Source organism: Lepidochelys kempii, chromosome 19 (assembly GCF_965140265.1).
Source record: "Lepidochelys kempii isolate rLepKem1 chromosome 19, rLepKem1.hap2, whole genome shotgun sequence".
In the NCBI taxonomy this organism is placed as follows: domain Eukaryota; kingdom Metazoa; phylum Chordata; order Testudines; family Cheloniidae; genus Lepidochelys; species Lepidochelys kempii.
In genome coordinates, this window is record NC_133274.1 from 16,534,980 (window position 1) to 16,548,260 (window position 13,281).

General features: G+C 47.1%; 1 protein-coding gene across 7 annotated transcripts in view; it reads left to right on the top strand.

The window, feature by feature from the left end:
- The window catches only part of HIVEP3 (HIVEP zinc finger 3), a 493,107-nt gene that overhangs the window by 273,747 nt on the left and 206,079 nt on the right, over positions 1–13,281 (top strand). For 5 of the 7 annotated variants that reach the window (XM_073317990.1, XM_073317989.1, XM_073317994.1 and 2 more), the window contains one exon: positions 9,887–9,968. The exons of the other annotated variants lie outside the window; for them this stretch is intronic. The gene's annotated coding sequence lies outside the window, so the exon portion shown is untranslated. The remainder of the gene's footprint in view (positions 1–9,886; positions 9,969–13,281) is intronic. 7 annotated transcript variants of the gene reach the window in all.

Below are 13,281 nucleotides of genomic sequence, written 5' to 3' on the forward strand. Positions count from 1 at the left end.
CAGCAAAGTGGTGCTGCTCTCCAGGAGGCAAACAGCTGTTTTCGATCTCTTCTGCAAAAGGTTCCAGATCTAGGATGCTAGGCATGATGTCTGGGCTCATTATACAAGGAGGTGCTGTAAACCCCTCTGGGGGAGAGGGGGGGCTCCAGCTGTTGTTTTGATGCCTGAAGGGACCCATTCAGCTCTGACTTGACACTGCAGTGAAGATTGTGCAGGGCTGAAATTTTAAGTGTTGTTTGTATTTCCTGCTATGTGCACATTTCTTTGTCAACCTAGAAACATCAGAGTTAAACCACAGCACCAGAAAAAACCTATGACCTCATCAGAAGGTGATAAATTATAAATCACAGACAAAGACTCCAGCGAACCTGCAGCCCATAAGCACGTGTGATACAAAATCTTGTAAGAGAGCAGGCAGCACTTAAAGGATTGAATGTTGTAGCCTGCAGGAAAACAATCTGATACCATCTAAAAAGAGGGTGGGGAGAGGGGATGGGGGGATCTCAGCAGCTTGCCTTATAGCTGTAAAGATTACTGTGACTTTGGTGACGGTACCTGCAGTGTGATTGCTAACCAGCAGTGTTTGGTTGCTGTTGCAGGTTGAACTCCTGCTCCCACTGTATCTTTCCCTCCCTTCTCTTGCAGCAGACAGAGGGGCTCTGATTACACCTCTCTTTCCAAAGAAGGAAATGTCCACGTTTCTGTTTCTGAGGGGTGGAGGTGTTAGAATTGACAGTGGCAGACCTGCTGAGCATCATGCGTTTCACAGGAAGCTTACATGTTTGGCAGTCCTGTTATACTTTCTTGTTTCTCAAGAAACGTATTTGAGAGAGAGATGCTTTGGCTTAGGGGAAGCTGCAGTGCCTAGTGCCAGGAGACCGTAGGTGCTGGTTTCATCTCCTCTGCTCAGGGTTCTTAATATTTCTATGCAGTTCATGACCCTTAGTAGTGACCAAGGACCCATATCATCACCAGCCAGCAGGCCGGTATCTATCATTTCCCTCTGGTTCGTTACAAATAAAGTAATGGCAAGGTTGAAGAATATGGTTGCCAGGTGTCCGGTTTTTGACTGGAACACCCAGTCGAAAAGGGACCCTGGTGGCTCCGGTGAGTGCCGTTAAAAGTCCAGTTAGCAGGGCTAAGGCAGGCTCCCTGCCTGCCCTAGCTCAGCACGGTTCCCAGAAGCAGCTGGCATGTCCCTCCAGCCCCTAGGCGAAGGGGTGGTTCAAGAGGCTCCGTGCGCTGCTCCTGTCCCAAGTGCCGGCACTGCAGTTCCCATTGGCCAGGAACCCCGGCCAATAGGAGCTGCAGGGGCAACACCTGCTGGCAAAGGCAGCCTGCAGAGCCCCCTGATCCCTCCGCCTAGGGGCTGGAGGGACACACTGGCTGCTTCCAGAAGCCGCCGGATATGAGCATTGCCTGGAGCTCGCACCCCAACACCCTTCCCCCGTCCTGAACCTGCACCCTGTCCCACAACCCAAACCCCTGCCCCAGCCCTGAGCCCCCTCCCACACCCTGAACCCCTCATTTCTGGCCCTACCCCAGAGCCCACACCCCCAGCCGGAGCCCTCAGCCCCTCCTGCACCCGAGCTCCCTCCCACACTCTGAACCCCTCAGCCCCAGCCCAGAGCCCTCTCCTCCACCCCCAACCCCTCATCCCCAGCCCCACCCCAGAGCCCCCACTCCCAGCTGGAACCCTCACCCCCTCCTGCTCCCCAACCACCAGCTGCAGCCCGGTGAAAATGAGTGAGTGAGCGAGGGTGGGGGACAGTGAGCAGGGGGCAGAGCCTCAGAGAAGGGGCGGGATAGAGGTGGGGCAAGAGTGTTCGGTTTTCTGCAATCAGAAAGTTGGCAGCCCTATTGCAGAAGGTCACTTTAAGCAGAGCTGGGACTAGAACTCAGGACCTAGTATGACAATACAGCCTAATGTCATACACTCAGAACAATGAATCTGTGGGCTTGGCTATCCTGTATGTACCTACTGCTCTAACCATGAGACTGCCCTATGCTATCAGAGACAGGAATAGACCTGGGAACCCTAATACTCCCTGTTCCAATGCTTTTTCATAAACATCTGTGTAACTCACTAGCAAAGTGTGTGTTGTGTCACTCTTAAGGGGCTGCTACACATCGAGGATAACTGGCTGCTTCTGCTGTCAGTTGTGCCATTACCTCAAGTGGATTGGATGCCTTGGGACATAGCTAAGGAGCTACAGAGCCTTCCATCTGTAGGACACCAATTTGAACCCAGCCCAGCTCAGCAGGGATTAAAAACTGTTCCCATCTGATAGACGTTTGGTGGGCCGTACACAAGATGAGTGTAGTGGTTCTCAGTTCTCGCTACCACATTGTATAAAGTTATCACCACACTTTGCACCAGTTGGTGCAGTCTGCAGAGAAGGCATGGAGACTGAACTACCCCTGCTACACCAGGCAGCCCCTCGCCCTCATCAGGACTGTGGCATGCTGTCAGGGCAGTGATTGTGGGACTGTCCTGTTGATTAAACAGAAAACTTCATTCACCAGGGCTGTGAAGCAAACCCCTTCCATGGCATTAAATCCAAATAATTTAATTTTTAAGCTGATGTGTGACTATATGCAATTTATTTTCGAAAGTACAAATTAGCTCAGTACATAATTTGCATAAGATGCACAAAACTTGCGAGCTAAGTCACAGGAAATCAAACCCACTTGCACTTGGTTCACCTACATTTAAAATCATGAAATCTTCCTGAAATGATTCATCCAAAGCCTGAGCCCCAGAGCCATGGTTTGCCTTGTGCAGAGCTGATCCATGGAAAGGGACAGGCTGTTGAGCTAAAAGGAAGCTTTTTAGCTGCAAAATTGTGCAAACCGGATTGAGCTATTTCTGGAACACGCTGTAATGTATGCGTCTAGCCTCACTCTCTTCAGTAACAGCCAAATGTTTTTCATGCAGTAAAGAAAGTAAAATAGAACAACACTGTCCTGGAGCCAGATTTTCTATGTACTCCCTAAACTGTGGCTGCAAAAGCCTGCATGTGTGCACCCAAACACGTAATTAAATGCATTGGTTACAAGAGGGGTGTTGCATTGAGACAAGAATCTTCTGAGTGTAATCTTAGTTCAGCCACTGACTCACTGTGTGGACTAGGGTTAGCCACAACACTCTCTTTATTGTTGTTATTAATTAGAACTAGTCAGGAATTTTTTGACAACATTTTTTGTCGGAAAATGCTGATTTGTCAAAACTCGGGCTTTTTCTGGGGATGTATTAGTTTTGGCAAAACTTTTGTCAGCAAGGGTTTTTTAGGTCCAGGACAGAATTTCTGGTCAAAATTAGAGCAAGACGGACCCACCCCAGAATAACCAATAGCTCAGAGATGTTAGGGCACTCACCTGGGATCTGGGAGATGTGAATCAGGCAGAGTGGGGACTTGAGCCATGGTCTTGCATGTGCCATTGAGTGCCCTGACCACTGGGCTCTAGAGTCAGCCTCGTGCTCTCTGGCCCAATGAATACTCAATAATGTATACAAAACGGAACAGCTCCACCAGGAGAGAGTGACTCTGTAGCCTAATGGTTAGGGCGCTCAACCGGGGTGCGCTCTGTGTGATAGCTACACTGGTGCAAAAATCCCACCGCAGACAAACCCATAGTCTTTGAAAAAGAATGGGGGAAAAGTGCATGAAGATATAGAGGGAGAAGTGAAAGCGAATAATAGTACTCATTATAACGATTGTCATCCATAGATCTCAAAGTGCCTTACGAAGGAGGCATATCTCCATTGCACAAATGATGAAACTGACACTAAGAGGGGAAGTGACTTAGTCAAGGTCACATGAGAGAGAGAGCGAGCTGGGAAAATAACCGAGGTCACCTGACTTTACTCTGGTGTCCTCTTCACTGGACTGCTGCCCAGGAGGAGAGAAAAGGGAAAGAAGGAAAGAAAACAAGACACACACAGAGGGTTTGGGGAGGATAGAAATGTTTCCAGGTTAAATATTTTCAATCCCTGGTTGAGTAGTGCCTGGCTGTTTCTAGCAAACAAGCCTGACAGTGATGCCAGCTGTAGCAGGGAAAGGCTGAGATAGATTTTTAGTTGTTTTCTTTTTGGAAAGTTGAGAGGTACAAAGTGCAAAGCATTAATGCGTATCAATGGGTGGCTGGTCACACATTGCTTTGCACACACTAATGGAGAGCTGGGTGAGGTTTTATTAGCAGGCATCATCTCCAGAGTAAGTCAGACACTGGGCTGCATTATTGATGTATGAGGCCCCCATCTCCTCTCCATATCCCACAGGGGTTAAGGCAAATTGGGGATATTTATAAACTGCTGTGATGGTAATTAAAAAGAAAATAAATTGCAGTTTTCACACCTTAATGGAAGTCCACTGTTATGAAGAGTGTGTCACTGGGCTAAGCATACTCGGAATTGAGCCAAGGTATCTGATTGGTAGAGCATTTATTTCTTAGTGTTTTATATATGAAGCACTGCTATGTGATAAGCATTGGCAATAGGGGACCAGTACTCTTGGATTTTATTCCTTTCCCTAGGTTGGCAGTATGGTCAGATGGTTAGAGCAAGGGACTGGGAGTCAGAACTCCTTGGTTCTCTTCCTTTTCTGCCCCTGATTTGGTGTGTAATCTTTGGCAAATCACTTATCCGTTCACTGTTGTCTCAGTTCAGTCCTTTGTACAGCCAGTCTAATCATAGAATATCAGGGTTGGAAGGGACCTCAGGAGGTCATCTAGTCCAGCCCCCTGCTCAAAGCAGGACCAATCCCCAATTTAATCATCCCAGTCAGGGCTTTATCAAGCCTGACCTTAAAAACCTCAAAGGAAGGAGATTTCCACCACCTGCCTAGGTAACTCATTCCAATGCTTCACCTCCTTCCTAGTGAAAAAGTTTTTCCTAATATACAACCTAAACCTCCCGCACTGCAACTTGAGACCATTACTCCTCGTTCTGTCATCTGCTACCACTGAGAACAGTCTAGATCCATCCTCTTTGGAACCCCATGTCAGGTAGTTGAAAGCAGCTATCAAATCCCCCCTCATTCTTCTCTTCTGCAGACTAAATAATCGCAGTTCCCTCAGCCTCTCCTCATAAATCATGTGCTCCAGCTCCCTAATCATTTTTGTTGCTCTTCGCTGGAACCTCCAATTTTTCTACATCCTTCTTGTAGTGTGGGGCCCAAAACTGGACACAGTACTCCAGATGAGTCCTCACCAATGTCGAATAGAGGGGAATGATCACGTCCCTCGATCTGCTGCAATGCTCCTACTTATACAGCCCAAAATGCCGTTAGCCTTCTTGGCAACAAGGGCACACTGTTGACTCATATCCAGCTTCTCGTCCACTGTCACCCCTAGGTCCTTTTCTGCAGAACTGCTGCCTAGCCACTCGGTCCCTAGTCTGTAGTGGTGCATTGGATTCTTCCGTCCTAAGTGCAGGACTCTGCACTTGTCCTTGTTGAACCTCATCAGATTTCTTTTGGCCCAGTCCTCTAATTTGTCTAGGTCCGTCTGTATCCTATCCCTACCCTCCAGCATATCTACCTCCTCCCAGTTTAGTGTCATCTGCAAATCCACGCCACCCTCCAGATCATTAATGAAGATATTGAACAAAACCAGCCCCAGGACCGACTCTTGGGGCACTCCGCTTGATACCGGCTGCCAACTAGACATGGAGCCATTGATCACTACCCGTTGAGCCCGACAATCTAGCCAACTTTCTATCCACCTTATAGTCCAATAATACCCATGTCCTAGCTGCACTATGATGCTAAATTATTTAACGTTTGTAAAACTGCTTTCAGAGCATCAGATGGGAGGTGCCAGATAAGCAGAAAGTATTGTTTACTGTACTGTTATTTTTACTGTGCAGTTTCACTTAGGGCCCTTTAAAAATGTCTGTAAAAGTTCAATTGATATTTAATAGATTTGAAAGTTGATTCGCAAAACACTTTCTCACTGTACAGCACTATAAGAATATGCTATAAAGACATATGCAGCCTTGCTGCTGAAGCATTGGATGGTTTTAGCATGCAGTCTCACTTCTGATATTATACAGGCTGCACACATGCAGAACTCTAAGTCTATGTGCAGACTTAGACATCTGTGCCTATCGCTACGTTAGTAATTTTTGTCAGGCTCTCCCACACATTGGTGATGGCTGGGTCTTAATCACCTAGATAGAAAAACAGACCTTTACCCACTTAAGCAGAACATATACAGATCTTAAAGCCACTGGGAAAGTAGAATTTTTTCCCACATAATTCTCTCCTGCAAGTAGTGTGATCCTGAGATTCAAAGGGAAAACAAAACACGGAGAGGGCTGGAGTATTTATTGTAGATAATACAATTTATTTGGGAATGGAGGGCATTGGATTAAAATTGGATCTTGAGCCTTCCAGAAACTGCAGTTCCTAAACTAGAGGGGGAAATGTAAATTTCAGATTACACATACTATATTCAATACACTTTGCTTGCAGTGAGCTTTTTCTGGCCTTTTATAAACACTTCTAGCTCTCTAAGGACAGAGGCATTGTGGGAAGGAATGTCGGCAGGTTACAGAAATTTGATTGCCTACTAAATAATTCTCAAGAAGGTGGGTAGACTTATTTTAGTGAAAGGGACAATGAAGTCCTACGGAATTTAATAGAAAATGGTAACTTTTCCAACGTTTGTGACATAGCCTACAGAATTTAAGAGAAATATATCCATATTGTAGAATTCCATAGGCAGGTTCAAAAAACCTATAAAAAGGACCTCATTCTCTAGTAAATCCTGTGGGCTGTTAAAGTTATTTTTATAGAACTCTGTAAAGTTTTTTTTTATAGACCTATTGGTTTCATCCCTGTTAAATTCACTAAGACTTGTCCTTAAAAGACAGTTGAAAGCCTCAAAATTCAACAGGTTTTTCTTTGTTCCCAATTAGATGTTGTTCTTTCTGTGCAGATTTTTCCTTCAGAACAAATGCTTTAGTTTTTTATATTAAACCAGTGTGAACAATCCCAATGCTTATGATCAGCCCTATAGTACCAGTAAGTTTGTATGTGATATCGTATGTACTGTGCGTGTATGTGTGTGCACAATGGAAGAAAAACATTAATAGGGGGTCAGATTTCAATTTCCAATAAGTTATTTAATCATGTTTTATTTTCAGTGGGATGGATAGTGGAGAAAATGACTTGAAGAATTATGAAGAAACCTTAAGATGTCCAGTTTTATTAAACCCTTGTAGTAAGAATTGACTTTGTAGTTCTTCCTTCTCACATACAAAAGCAAACTGACCTAAATGGCCGAGGAGAATGACCATGTCAGTGTGTATTTTCAGAAAGGTCTGGGAAGAAGCATAGTGCAGTAAAGGGGGCATAGGACCTGGGCTCAAAAATTCTGGGTTCTATTTTTGGTTCTGGCACAATGACATTGGGACTTTATGCCTTAGTTTCCCCATCTGTAAAAACAGATAATGTTACTTGCCCACCTCACAGGTCTTTTGTGAGAATTAATTAACATTTATAAAGAGCTTAGAAACCCTCAAACAAAAGGTGCTGTATGAGGGCAGAGTCTTACAGTTGTCTTTAATTTCTCCCATAGATTCTCGCTGTGCCTCCTTCTTTCTCTCATTTGCATGCGCACATGCAACCTGTCCCACCTCAATGCTTTCACACACATTTCTCTCATCGGGGCTGCTCCCCTTCTGGAGATTCTGGACATTGGTCAGAACAGACGGAAGTTCGGATTTATGCAACAATACTGTAGCTGTTCTAACTAGCGTGTACTGGAGAGCGAAGCCAGCTGATGTGACACTGCCTGGCAGGTTTAGTATGCACTGACAGCATAGCCCTTCTGCAGGGGCTGTCTGAAGGCACTTTCATTGACACTGCACAATGGCAGCTGTCAGAGGCTTCCTCTTGCTGCTGTTATTCCTGGAACCATATTGTCTTTTCCTTAGATCTGCATTAAACGGATCTGAGCAGCCATTTGAAGACTCTTTTCATGGGTACGTTTTTGTGACGGGGTGCATGTTGTCTAGTAAAATTTAGCCCACTTTGTCCTAAATAATCGCCTGGTTATAAACACCCCTTAGAATGCCGAGGAGGAATTCACTGCAGTGAGCCGATGAAGACAACTATCTGGCCTTCCGTCCCCCCAGTTTGAAAAGACTGGATCTTCCCCAGTTCCTGAACTTTTGCACAACCTCCCTTCTTACTGACTGCAACTGCATCTCTGGAGCCAGTCCTGTCCTTCTGGCTCTCCTCCCTACAGCCATCAGCTTACTCCAGCTTCCCATTGCCAATTAGCCCAGGAGATGCACTTGCATAGCTTCACTGGGAGCTGTGTGCGTGCATCTTCCGAGACTTTACAATCAGCAGCTAGGGTCCTTGTGGTCTCACACTGGCTGCTGTTTTCCCCTTGGCTTCTTCCTACTCCTTTTTCTCAACCGTGAGAGTGACTGCCAACTCTCTCCCCCCAGGGCCCCTTCCTGCTCTCCCTGGCTTTATACAAGCCCCTCTTCTTCCTGTCTAGCTCGGCTTCAGGTCAGTTAGGGCTGTATTTCCAGCCTACACCTCACCCCGGTGCAGCCCATCAGGTCAAGCATCCCATTTTAACCCCCTCAGGAGTGGGGTGGGGTGAATGCCCCATCAGAGGAGTGCATACCAGAGATTAGTTTCAGCATCTGAGAGGCAGTCAGCACTGTCTTCAGCAAGAGCTTCACTACAGCTTGTCTACCAGCTTCAGGAATCCATCACTGTTCCCTTTGATAGTGCCCCCTAAGACCGGGAGTCCACAACGACCCAGTTCCCTGGTCTTGACCACCAACAATCAGTTTGTTTCAAAGGTTTCCTCCCCTGCCTCTGTGGTTTGAAATAAATCCGTTTAAATGTACATAAAAAGCCTGGCTCTATGTGACACCATCGTTCTGTGGGCATTATTTCAGAGCAAACACTACTGAACCCCACTGATGGAACAGTGACCCCACAATACCAGAACGTGAAGGAGGAGAACTAAAAGTAGGCGCTTGGTGAACAGGTCTGGTCTAATTCAGTACTCATGCTGGAAGCGTCACAAGTTCAGCTCTAACTGGAATGATCTTAGGTTCATGTCCCACATAGAGAGGGTGTAGGGACTGGGGTAGGGAGAACAAAATCCCGTGCAAGAATGGGGTGAAAAATGGAGCCGGGTGAGAGATGGGAGTGTGGAAACAGCAGAGTGGAGAAAGAAAAAGCCTGCTGCATATTAGTGAGGAAAGGTAGTGGGAAGGTCTGGGAGTGACCTCAATGGTAGCAGATGACAGAACGAGGAGTAATGGTCTCAAGTTGCAGTGGGGGAGGTTTAGATTGGATATTAGGAAAAACTTTTTCACTAAGAGGGTGGTGAAACACTGGAATGCGTTACCTAGGGAGGTGGTAGAATCTCCTTCCTTAGAGGTTTTTAAGGTCAGGCTTGACAAAGCCCTGGCTGGGATGATTTAGTTGGGAATTGGTCCTGCTTTGAGCAGGGGGTTGGACTAGATGACCTTCTGGGGTCCCTTCCAACCCTGATATTCTATGATTGATTCTATGACTGGAGTACCTGGGGAGGGTGTGTTGGTTGTGTGTGTATGTTTGAGAGTATTCCCAAAAAGAAAAGGAGTACTTGTGGCACCTTAGAGACTAACCAATTTATCTGAGCATAAGCTTTCGACAGCTCACTTCACGAAAGCTTATGCTCAAATAAATTGGTTAGTCTCTAAGGTGCCACAAGTACTCCTTTTCTTTTTGCGAATACAGATTAACACGGCTGTTACTCTGAAACCTGAAGTTTGAGAGTATGATCACTTAACGTGTGTTGTTTTCTGATTCAAAGAAAACCTGGGTAACTACATTTTGACGTCTCTCTCTCTTCGTCCCCACAGGCTCCCTTTCAGAGATCACCGTACTAATGCCTGAGTGTTACTGCGACTTCAGAGAAATGACTCTGTAGCGGCAGCTCACCAGGTAAGAGACGTGGAGGCCATTTGGGTGGCGAGTTGCCTCCCATGAGTTGGTGGCTGTCCATAGTGATGGCTCTGTTTTGGTGAATATCACTGGAGATGTGCTCTAATGACTTGGAAAGACTGTCTGGAGAGCGGAGTCTACAAAGCCTTCACGAGGATGCAGCCATTCTGGGGCCATGTTGCAGGGCTTCTGGTCAGCCTATCTTTGTCTCCACTCTAGCTTCAATTTCCAGCCATAGGATCTTGTTATACCATTCTTGGCTAGAGTAAAGACCACTGTAGTGTCAGATATTGTCTTCCAGTGGAGATACTTAAACTGTGAGATGAGCATGGGATCCCTATAGGAGCTGAAGTTTTTCTACGAATTTGTGAAAAGATTCAAATTTAAAAATGGAAATGGTGCAGGTGACCTTAGCTGCCATCTCTCAGAGAGGTTCCCTCTGCACAGAAGTCTGCAAAGTCTATCTACATGTGCTCCTCTGACCTTCCCACAGATGGTTCCTCTGTTTCATTTATGATACAAAGCCCCACCCTTTAGCTTGCTCATAGCTCCAGGGGGTATTTACCAAAGTTCTTGTGGTACTGGTATCTTCCCTGGATAGACTCTGCACAAAACAAAGGACTAGATTCTAGCTTTATACCCATGTGCCTGCATGGGGGGAAGTGTGGAGACCATCCATTCCTGGTGGAGCACTGGAGGGATTGGGTGGGCACTGCTTTTTGGGCAAGGGGGAAAACCATCTTCTCAATCATGAAAAGAGCACAGATTGCTTCTCCTTCTGCACTGCCCCTGCTGCAGGAGTTGGGGAGTAGATGGCAAAGGGAGGGCCTTGGCTCCATCTCTTGCAAGCCTCTCCTTTTCCAAGTCCTCCTTCAGAGATCGCAGGGACTGCTGTGGTGAGCAACCCGTGCGCAGCCATGCAGTGGGCACAGCTGCCAAGGTTTGTGCAGCTCCACATGTGATGTTGCATGCAAGTTATAGAATGAGCAAGTCTGTACATGTGCTAATTATTTCCATAGGACCATAAACCTCCATTTGTGGTCAACACACCCTGCTCCAAGCAGTGGTGGGTGGCATTTGGAGCTGCACAGAACTTGTCATCTGGGTTGCGGATATGTGTGGGCAGCTCAGGTAGATGGTGGGGTGAATGGTGAAGGGTATGAGGGTACAGATGGGTGGGTGCTGGACAGTGGTAGGGTCTCTGGAGCTTGGAGGTGGGGTGAGTGCTGGAAAGCGTCTGGGTAGATGGCCGGCGCTGCCTGAACTGTGGGGGGGATGGACAAGGTGGACAGGCGCATGGAAGCTGAGAGCTTTGTGGAGATGTGAGCTCATTGTCTGGTGGGTAAGCTGGGAACTGAGGGAGTTTCTCAGGGGATAAGAGGGCCAAGCTGGGTCTTTCTCTGGGGGCTGGGGTTACACTGGGGACTGAGGGGAATCTGGCTGGGAGTCTGGGAGGCCGAAGCCTGGGGTTGGGGCTGTCTGACTGGGAGGGTGCTGGAGCCTCTCCCCGACCCGCTGGCTGCTGCCACCTCTTGACTGTTCCTTCCCCTCTGTCATCCAGACGGGGGAGCAGTGCCGGAGAGAAAAAGGAGCTCCCGGCAGAGCAGGCCCCGCAGCAACTTCTAGTGACCTGCTGCCGCAACAGCATGAGTGCCATGCAAGATGCACTTGGCAGCCCTCATTGTGGGGCGAGCTTATTGCCCCTCCATTGCCTGGCCAGAGTGATGACCTGGGCCAGTCTTCATTTCTTTAGTGTAGTGAGCAGGTCCCCAGGTTCACCCCCCCCAAATTGTTTATAGAGAGAACAGGGTATGAGGGAACCTTATATCACAATGGGTCTAATTATGAGCCATATATTGTATCATAGAGTATCAGGATTGAAAGGGACCTCAGGAGGTCATCTAGTCCAACCTCCTGCTCAAAGCAGGACAAATCCCCAATTTTTGCCCCATATCCCTAAATGGCCCCCTCAAGGATTGAACTCACAACCCTGGGTTTAGCAGGCCAATGCTCAAACCACTGAGCTATCCCTCCCCCCTTGTGTGCCACAAGACGTGTCCTCAATGGGAGACAGAATTTTCTCTAGCTGTTGTAAAGTTGGTATCTAGATTGTTTTACTGAGTACTTTACAGTTATGAAAGTCACCAGCCAGCACCCAGAGCCAAGAAGTTTCTTCTGCCTGCAGTGCAGCAAGGATGGCTGAAGGTCCATGCTTAGAATCAGTGTTTGTGGAGCAGGAATGACCCTTTTCTCTTCCTCTAAGCAGAGAGACTGGCATTTTCTTAAGTGAAGGGAAGGCAGTGGGGTGTAGTGGTAAGAGCAAAGGACTCAGAGCAACAAAGGTCTCTTTGACTTTGCAACTGATTCATTGACCTTGGGCAAGTCATTTAATCACTCTGTGCCTCAGTTTCCCCACCTGTAAAATAGGGAGAGTACTTGCCTAACTCCCAGAAGGATTGTGAAAATGAATTAATGTTTATAAAGATCTTTCAGATCATCACGTGGAAAAGCATTGCAGAGCCAAGCCACAATCACCTTTTCTGATTGCATGACCTGCAGGGTGCATTTTGTGCTGTTAGGTCTTTAATGAATTTGAATCACTTGGCTCATATGAGAGAGATGAACAAAATCCTTGCATGTAAAACACTCTTTATTGCTCCCCCCTGGGAACACATGGCTTTAACTGCAGAGTTGTGCGTCCCTTGGCAATTTACTGGTGTCCTTGGAGTCAGGATATTTTGTTGAACCACAACCTTAGTCTCTTGTCATTGTTAAAAGGCGATGACACTGGATGGGCAGTGAGGCAGCGTTTTCTACTTGAGTGCAGGAGCAGGAAAGCCATTTCGGAGGTGAAGGTTGTGGGAGGAGGAGACAGTTTGTGTGTGGCTGCCGCTGCTGAAGAGGAAGTGAAAGCAGCAGCCTTTCTTGGAGAGAAGCCGTTGGCCTGGAAATAATGCGACTGTGGTCTGAGCAAGACTGATGTTTTCCCAAAGAGCATGGCAGCCTCACACGGTGCTGTTAGTGTCTGAGGCACAAAGTCCCTTTGTCTTCTCAATGGACATTAATTGAAGGGGACAGATTTTTCACCCTGAAAGCTGCAGGTGCACCCCTCTAGTGCGAGCCCAGGGCAGGCTTCATCAGTCAACACCCTCTTGTTCCAGCAGAGCTTGTAATTCCTTGTATCAGTGACCTTTAATTTAACAAGTGGCTAAGACTGATGTGTTCCGTCAGCCTGGTCTGGATTCAGAAGTCAGTTCCCAGAGATGACAGGATAATGCATTCCCCTGCTGCTCTGTCTAGCCACCCTCTGTCT